The sequence below is a fragment of the Tasmannia lanceolata genome, unplaced genomic scaffold (assembly GCF_043159265.1).
Source record: "Tasmannia lanceolata isolate RefF3 unplaced genomic scaffold, GAP_Taslan_0.1 ptg000011l, whole genome shotgun sequence".
In the NCBI taxonomy this organism is placed as follows: Eukaryota; Viridiplantae; Streptophyta; class Magnoliopsida; order Canellales; family Winteraceae; genus Tasmannia; species Tasmannia lanceolata.
In genome coordinates, this window is record NW_027518688.1 from 20,818,938 (window position 1) to 20,827,276 (window position 8,339).

General features: G+C 37.4%; 1 long non-coding RNA gene across 1 annotated transcript; it reads left to right on the forward strand.

Annotated features, from left to right (window-relative positions):
• Nucleotides 1-4,185: 4,185 nt before the first annotated feature.
• LOC143886243 (uncharacterized) lies at nt 4,186-7,600 on the forward strand. The gene is made up of 2 exons (XR_013253720.1): nt 4,186-4,743; nt 7,240-7,600. It is a non-coding gene; the product is annotated as an uncharacterized LOC143886243 (long non-coding RNA).
• Nucleotides 7,601-8,339: the final 739 nt, after the last annotated feature.

Below are 8,339 nucleotides of genomic sequence, written 5' to 3' on the forward strand. Positions count from 1 at the left end.
AACAAATAACAACACCTTTGCCGCCCTTAAATTTACTGTATATACATTTATCTGATTCATGTATCTTATAACCATTTGACACTAAGACTTTATCAAATCTTTCATGCCATTGTTTAGGGGCTTGCTTAAGCCCATACAAAGATTTGATAAGCTTACATACTTTATGCTCTTGGCCTGGCAGAATAAATCCCTCAGGTTGTTCCATATACACTTCTTCATCAAGTTCACCATTTAAGAATGCGGTTTTAACATCCATCTGGTGAATGTGAAGTTTGTATATGGAAGCAAGGGCAATCAACACTCTAATGGTAGAAATCCTAGCAACAGGTGCATATGTGTCAAAGTAATCAATACCGGGTTTTTGAGTAAACCCTTTGGCAACTAACCTTGCCTTAAACTTTTCTATGGTCCCATCTACATTGATCTTCTTCTTGAAGATCCATTTACATCCTATAGGTTTAGACCCAGGTGGTAGATCAATCAAAATCCAAGTTTTATTACCCATGATAGAATCAATTTCGTCATTAATTGCTTCTTTCCAAAAAGCAACATCTTGTGACTTTATGGCTTCTCCATAGGTTTGAGGGTCACTTTCTATGCTTAAGTTTAACAAGACAGAACCTTGGAGTTTTTCCCTTGTCCCTTCTACCAGGTAGGTTACAAAGTCAGGGCCAAAACTCCTACCCCTTCTATCTCTTGAACTTCTTCTTATTTTACTAGGTTGTACACTAGGTTCACCAACTTCTGTTTGTGATTCTAAAGGATGATCTACAGAAGTTGTAGGTTCAATTTCTTTAGGAATTGCAGTGAACCTAATTTCATAGAAAAAGGCATCTCTAGATTCAATTATGGTATTGACATCTATGAAATCATTAGGTTCTATAACTAAGAACCTATAGGCCTTACTGTGACTAGCATATCCCAAAAAGATACACTCAATACCCCTTTCACCTAATTTTCTTAACTTAGGTTTAGGGACTTTAACTATAGATCTACAACCCCAAACTTTAAGGTAACTTAAGTTTGGTTTCCTTTTCTTCCACAATTCATAAGGGGTTATATCAGATTTCTTACTTGGTACCCTATTCAAAATGTGACAAGCTGTAAGTAAGGCTTCACCCCAAAAACTTTTATTTAAACCAGAATTAACAAGCATAGCATTAATCATTTCAGTAAGTGTCCTATTCTTCCTTTCTGCTACACCATTTTGTTGTGGTGTATAAGGGGCAGAAGATTCATGGACTATGCCTACTGATTCACAGAAATGAGGAAAGTGATATTCACCACCTCTATCTGATCTGAGACATTTAATGCTTGTTATACATTGGTTTTCTACTTCAGTTTTATAAATCTTAAATTTTTCTAAAACCTTATCTTTATGACTAAGTAGATAAACATAACAGTACCTAGAATAATCATCAATAAATGTAACAAAGTACTTTTTACCTCCCTTTGTGGGAACACTATGTATGTCACATACATCACTATTAATTAAATCTAACAAGTTAGAAGTTCTATCTACTTTAGGAAATGACTTAGTGATTATCTTGGTTTGCATGCATGTTTTACATCTATCTACTAAGTCATTTTCATATTTAGGAATTAAGGTTAACTTAACCATATCATTCATTTTCCTAGTATTTACATGTCCTAAACGATTATGCCATAAAGATAAAGAAGAATCCAAAACATAAGCAAAGACATTCACTTTATTGATATTAAGTTTGAACATCCCTTCATACATATATCCCTTCCCAACAAAAGTACCCCCCTTAGAAAGAATGAACTTGTCAGATTCAAATACAAGTTTGAAGCCATTCTTGTTGAGAATGCTTCCAGACACTAAGTTCTTTCTAACTTCTGGTACATGGTAGACACCGGTTAGAGTGAGTCGCTTGCCGGATGTGAACTCAAGTTCCACCTTGCCCTTCCCTTTGACTTCTGCTGTCGACGAATTTCCCATGTATAACACGCTTCCATCTTCAACTGTTTCATAAGTTGAAAACAGGTTCCTGTCTTTACAGACATGCATCGTCGCACCAGAGTCAATCCACCAATCATTGCCATCTTCAAGCATATTTGCCTCTGAAATCATGGCGACAAACTTTTCTTTGTCTGTTGGTGCACCCGACTTCTTATCCTTAAGAAGTCGGCACTCACTCTTGTAATGGCCTGGTTTGCCACAGTTGAAACAAGCACCCTTTCTTTTCTTATTCTTATTAGTATTCTTTTCAGGGTGTTTGTTTCTCTTCCAATTGCCTTTTCTTTGTTGGTTCGAATTCTTGACATTTTCCACCAAATGGATCTTAGAGGATACAGTTTCATTTTCTTTCTTGTCTCTGATTCCTGACTCTTCCTCAATCCTGAGGCATTGAGCCAAGTCTTCAATAGACATTTCCTCTTTCTTGTGTTTTAGACTTTTTCTAAAGTCTTTCCAATTTGGTGGAAGTTTGTCAATAATTGACGGGACAATGAAGGAATCATCAAGAAGGATGCCTTGCAAATGAATTTGATTAATTACATGTTGTATTTCATGTAATTGATCAATAACAGACTTATCATCTACCATTTTAAAATTTAAAAATTGACTCACAGTGAATTTCTTGCTACTGGCATCTTCCGCCAAGTATTTGGCTTCAAGTGCATTCCAGATTTCACTTGCTGATCCCATGCCTTGATATATGTCAAATAGTGTATCTGACATAGCATTTAGGATGTGCCCTTTGCAAATGTAGTCATCCTGTTCCCACTTCATCCTTGCACGAGCCTCCGCCAAAGTTTCATTTTCATTTGCTGACGGCTTTAGAGTAGTGAGAACATGGACCACTTTGAGTGATGTCAAAATGAAGTGCAACTTCTTCTGCCAGCGCTTGAAATTTCCTTTGTCGAAATGTTCGAGTTTGACAAAGTCTTGGGTCATTTGACGAACTGAATAAAGTGCCATTGAAACAACAGTAGAAAAATCTTGTCTTAAGATTGTTGGAAAATTTGTTGAGGGTACTGTTGATGATAGAAAACAGAAACTTGTTGCTTCAAGGCGTGATATCACTTTCCTTAAGACAAGATTCGCCCCCACTAGTAGTGTGCAAAGGGGATCCGCGAATTGCCTCCAAGATACAATGAAGCCTAGTAGGGAAGCCCTACTAATGTTTGATGACGCGTAGCACTAGCGGAATCAAACCCGAAATGCCCTTCCGAAATTTCAAGCCTTAGAGAAATCTCTAGATTCTGTTTCTGCAGAAAAGCAGTATCTAGAACAGTAAACAAAAGAAAAACAGTATGTAGAAATACTTGGGGATTTTTGTAGGAGTGTAGAAGAGAGTGTAAAATCAGTCAGAATTGCCAATTCGATTTCTATCTTAAATGACTGAAGTTTGCACATTTTTATAGACCATCTGGTGTCTTTTCAGTGTGAAAAACACCTCTACAGGGCACCTTTCCAGAATGTTTGAAATCTGACCGTTAGATCGCACCCATTGATATTGAACGGTCCTGATCGATCCTAGATGTGACTGTTGGCTTGAGTAAAACCTCTCTCCAACCCAGTCATCGTTAGATCAACCATCTATGGTGTGGATCGCACCCCCTTGGCACATGACCGTTGGGGGAAGGGACACAACCCATTTGATCACACCCTTTGACCGTTGGAGTCATGGGCCCGTTGGGCCGACCGTTAGGCCCGAACCGAAGCCCAACCCAACTGAACCATTCGGCTTGATGGGCCTGCGAACCATTTGACCCACCCATCCGACCGGTCCACCTTCATCTTGATCCAACGGTGCAGATCAAATCTGGAAAAATTAAAGGCTCCAATCGCTCCAAGTGCAAAGTGCGCCTAAAAAAGCGCCAATAAAGCGCCACTATGCGCCCTATAGCCCATTGCCCACGCCGCGCGCGCGTGTGCGAACGGTGCGTTGCACCGTCCCGCGGGTCCAACCATGGGTTCAACCCAATGTGCAATCAACAAGAGTTAGAAAAGGTAGTGCTTTATAAGCCCTTCTCTTTCTTTTCTCTCATCCGATGTGGAACTATCTTTTTCAACTACACTTCTACATCCTTTTGTAAAAGCAAATATTTCCAAGAAAACATTTTCTTTTTCCCAAACGCTTTTGATAAAACATTTTCCAAAACACTAAAACATGTAATATACATGATTTTGAAAATGCAAAATCACTCACAGATTTGTCATCCGCTCAATGGATCTGCCTTTGGAGAAATGAAATTGAGCGAAAACAAGAGGTGTAAGACCTGCAATTTATATTATTGGTAACCACCTTTAATTTTCTGTCTTCTTCTTAAAACATTTCATTGTTTTGTAATGCAACAGAACATTGGGATAGTAAAGAACATTATGTAGACAATCTTTAGAAATCTATAGGATCTATTCGAATTATGTAGCAAACATATTTCCTATTTAGTTACATGTAAATCATTGCTATCTTATCTCCCGTTGGTTGAGTTTTTATTAATTTTAAAGTTTGCAATTCTCTAAGAATCTTTGTGAATCTTATTAACCTCTTGTGCGATATTCTTTTGCAGCTTCAATTCGGGACAGGTACAATAACCAATGCTTTTGTAGATTTTTTTTTTTTTAATTTTCTTCTGAATTTCACTCCTCTCTTTTTATAAGATGTATGTTTAGGCTGCTTCTCTTAACGAAGGCATCCTCTCGACTGTTGAAATCCAATCACTTTAACAAAGGCATCCTCTCGACTGTTGAAATCCAATCAAGGGACAATATAGGTAACCACCTTTAATTTTCTCTCTTCTGCTTGGAACATTTTATTGTTTTGTAATGTAACAGAACAATGGGATAGTAAAGAAGAGCTCTGTCTCTACTACAATTTCTGGTCCATTTAGGCCCTATTCGTTTGGGATTATGGCAGCCGATGGTGAGCCCCCAAACTGATTATTGGACTCAAATTACATTCATTTTGAGTCCAATAATCAGTTTGGCGGCTCACCATCGGTTCTCATAATCCCAAACGAACAGGGCCTTAATGTGTGTGGATTGTGATTTACTGATCTCTCTGTCTCTCTACTAAAATTCCGAGTCGATTCTATGTGTGGATAGCGATGGGTGGCAAGGTGCCATCGTTAAAACATGAAGCTTATTCTGACCCATGTTAAGCCCGGATTTTTGGTGAAGATCGGATCGTATGGTGTGGCAAGGGTGCCATCACGAAAACGTAAGGTGTAAAATGGTGGGCCCCACCCTATGCACAGCTCATGTTTTGCATTGGTTTGGGTGGGGATTATGATGGCCTGGCAAGGGTGCCATCATCCAAACCAATTACCCATAATAGCAAGTTACAAATAGCTTTAGCCGAACTGTTTTGAGTTGTTATGTCACATGAACATTTCTCTATTATGTATTAAACACCTTATCGATGTAATTTAGATGGATATTATTATAAATTGTTTCTCCTTAAATGAATATCATGTATAATCAAACGATGGACAACTTTGATGTTCTTCTTGCAGGTCGTGTACCCCATCCTTCTTCAGGAGATCCCAATTAAAACCAGTTAGAAAAGGGTTTGATATAGAGGAGTGAATTAGAAACTGAAGAAGGGGTAGCAATTCATGGAGCAATGATTAGGCAGCAGCATTGTTTTAATCTCCTGTGATTAGGATGCAAGTCTCTATTCAATAAAGTCAGATTTTTGCTATTAACTTGGCTTTTTCCTCATAAATCTCCTCTGATCTTCTCTTTGGAGGTCATACTTTAACCCTTTGTTTCTGCTCTGTAGTCCCACGCCATGTATTCATCTCTTCCATGTAGTGACAATGTCAAGAGTGAGGTGTGACTGTTAGATTTTACAAGATTTTTACATTTGTTGTTGTTGAAGAACAGAAAGAGGGTTTTAGCCTCTGTACATCTGAGATTGCCCGGGCTTTTGAATTTTGTATGGCTGGGGAACATGTCGGTTGTTATTCTCTTATTTCTTACATAAGCATCTTATAATTTCTTTTTACACAAATGAAATTACTTTTTTTAAGTAATGACTGTATACTGATCAAAATATATGATAGATAAATAGAAGTTTTAATTATATCCCTCTAATTAAAACTTCTTTTTGTAATTCTTCACTGTTTCAGCTCTCTTCTTATTTTGTTTAGTGGTTCTGTAATTTAAATTTGTAGTCCCCAAAAAAAAGCTAGAACCACACCAGTTCCAACGGTATACTAAAAATTTATGGAGGATGGAAAAATCACTTCTCTCAGCATCATGTGTTCCCTTGCTTGGAAGAGCTGCATGTGATAGACAATTAAAATCCATTGTTAGCGAAGACTGTTTCAGAAATCTTTTGGGTTTATTTTAGCTGTCCTCTGGATCAGGGAGCTAAAAATGTGGAAAATATCCTTATGCCTATTCTTTTCCATTTCTATTTTCCCCAAGCACACTGTTTATGATTGCAGAGATATGGGTAGAGAACATACTGAAAGCATAAATTTGGGAGGAATTTATACTTACCTTTGCAAGCTGGTCTTCATCCATCAGAGAGGGATTTCAGATAGGGGGTCACTATTCTGAAGTTTTTTAATAGGGTTTGAAATCTCTGGCAATATCTTTTAAAAAACACATAATAATATCTTTTGCAACAACACATAAAAATTCAGAGTCCACATGCTACATTAGTATAATAATCTTATAAATAAAGGTACTGGACAAGGTAATTGGATTTTCCAACGCGAATGCACTGAAGGTCATAACAAATGAAAGGGTTGAGGAGATACATATTGTTGAGGTATTCAAAAGTGCCAGACTAATCAAGAAAGTGCAAAGTAAAGAAGATTGTGATTGTCATAAAAGGGTAGTGTCATTACCAAAGCACTGCAATTAGATGAACACCAGCTGTTTGAGGGAATGCATCAAGAACATATTGTTAAAACATTTTATACTATTTATGTTTGCAAAGATCTAGAATCAATTGCCAAACATTTTATAAAATCCATGTATCTTATAACCTAAGACACCATGGAATTCAATTAGTAGAAAATTTATTTATTTTGGTATTGGTTATCCATAGTAATTAAGAGTCCACATGCTATGTAAGTATAATAATTTTATAAATAAAGGTAATGCACAAGCTAATCAGATTTTCCTTAAGGTCATCAATTGAAATTCTGTTTCTTTGCATTTTCATATGTATGGGGGGGTTCTCTCTCTAAAATCCAACCACTGCCAGTGCTTTTTTAACTGACACTCTTTCACATGTATTGTATTGATTTCAGGTAGAGTCCATGGCTTCGAATTTGGAATTTCTTGATGGTATTCTACTTTAGCCTGCCAGCAACACAGTTATGACTACACCAATAGGGTCCTAAACCATCTATTTTAGAGGATTTATTTTGCCATATCCCAGTTATTAGACTATGTGCAGCAGTGAGCTTTATGGAGCTTTATGGAAGTTAATGGTGCCACAACTTATGGGGTTCATGGTATGATCCTGTAGAGTTTTTTTTTTCCTTTTTCTTTGTGTGTGTGTGTGTGTGTTCCTCCGGAGTCATGAGATATGGTAGCAATGGTGGTTTGTTGGCTCTCATGTAAGGTTCAAAGAATCCCTTATGCAAGTATCCATTTTGTTTTCTTGCTTATGCCTGCAAATTAATTTTCTTTTCCTTTGTTTTTCATTTATATGCCCATTAATGTTTTTTTCTTTTTTCTGAAATTTAATCTATCTAAAATTTTATTTCAAGAGAACATTGGGTTTTTTTATTTCTTCTCAATTTCAAATCTCCTTTTCTCTTGGTTTGTATCTGCATTTTTTCCAAGTTTGCAACTGAAATTAAAATTTATGGGAAAGAATGGTCTTGGTTTCTGTTACGCCCTTTTGTAGAAAGAATTGAGATAGGACAATTTGGTGTCAATGTCCCATTTGCAAAGAAACTCTGCAACTATGGCAGCTGCTCATGTATTAGGATGGAAACAGCCATGTAGTTCATTTTTCTTTTCTTTTAGTTTCGAAAATGAAATGGTATTAAGCATGAGAATTGTATCAAATAAAACATGATCAGTAGTTCTGCTTTTCTGTTGAATTCTTTAAGGGTCTAATTATTGACAAAATGGATTTAGCTAGGGGAATATCTATGACTTGTGGCCCGAGAGTTTCTGCTTCCTATTGGGTTTTACAGTTGTTGTATCCCAAATAGGGGTGTAAACGAGCCGAGCCGAGCCGAGCTTGGCCAAGCTCGGCTCGGCTCGTTAAGCTCAAAAGCTCGGCTCGAGCTCGACTCGGTCAGGCTCGGCCAGGTTCACGAGCGGCTCGCGAGCCTTACCGAGCTCGGGTTATATTAAGTTCACACCCCTCATCTTCCAAGGACAGCCCTACTAG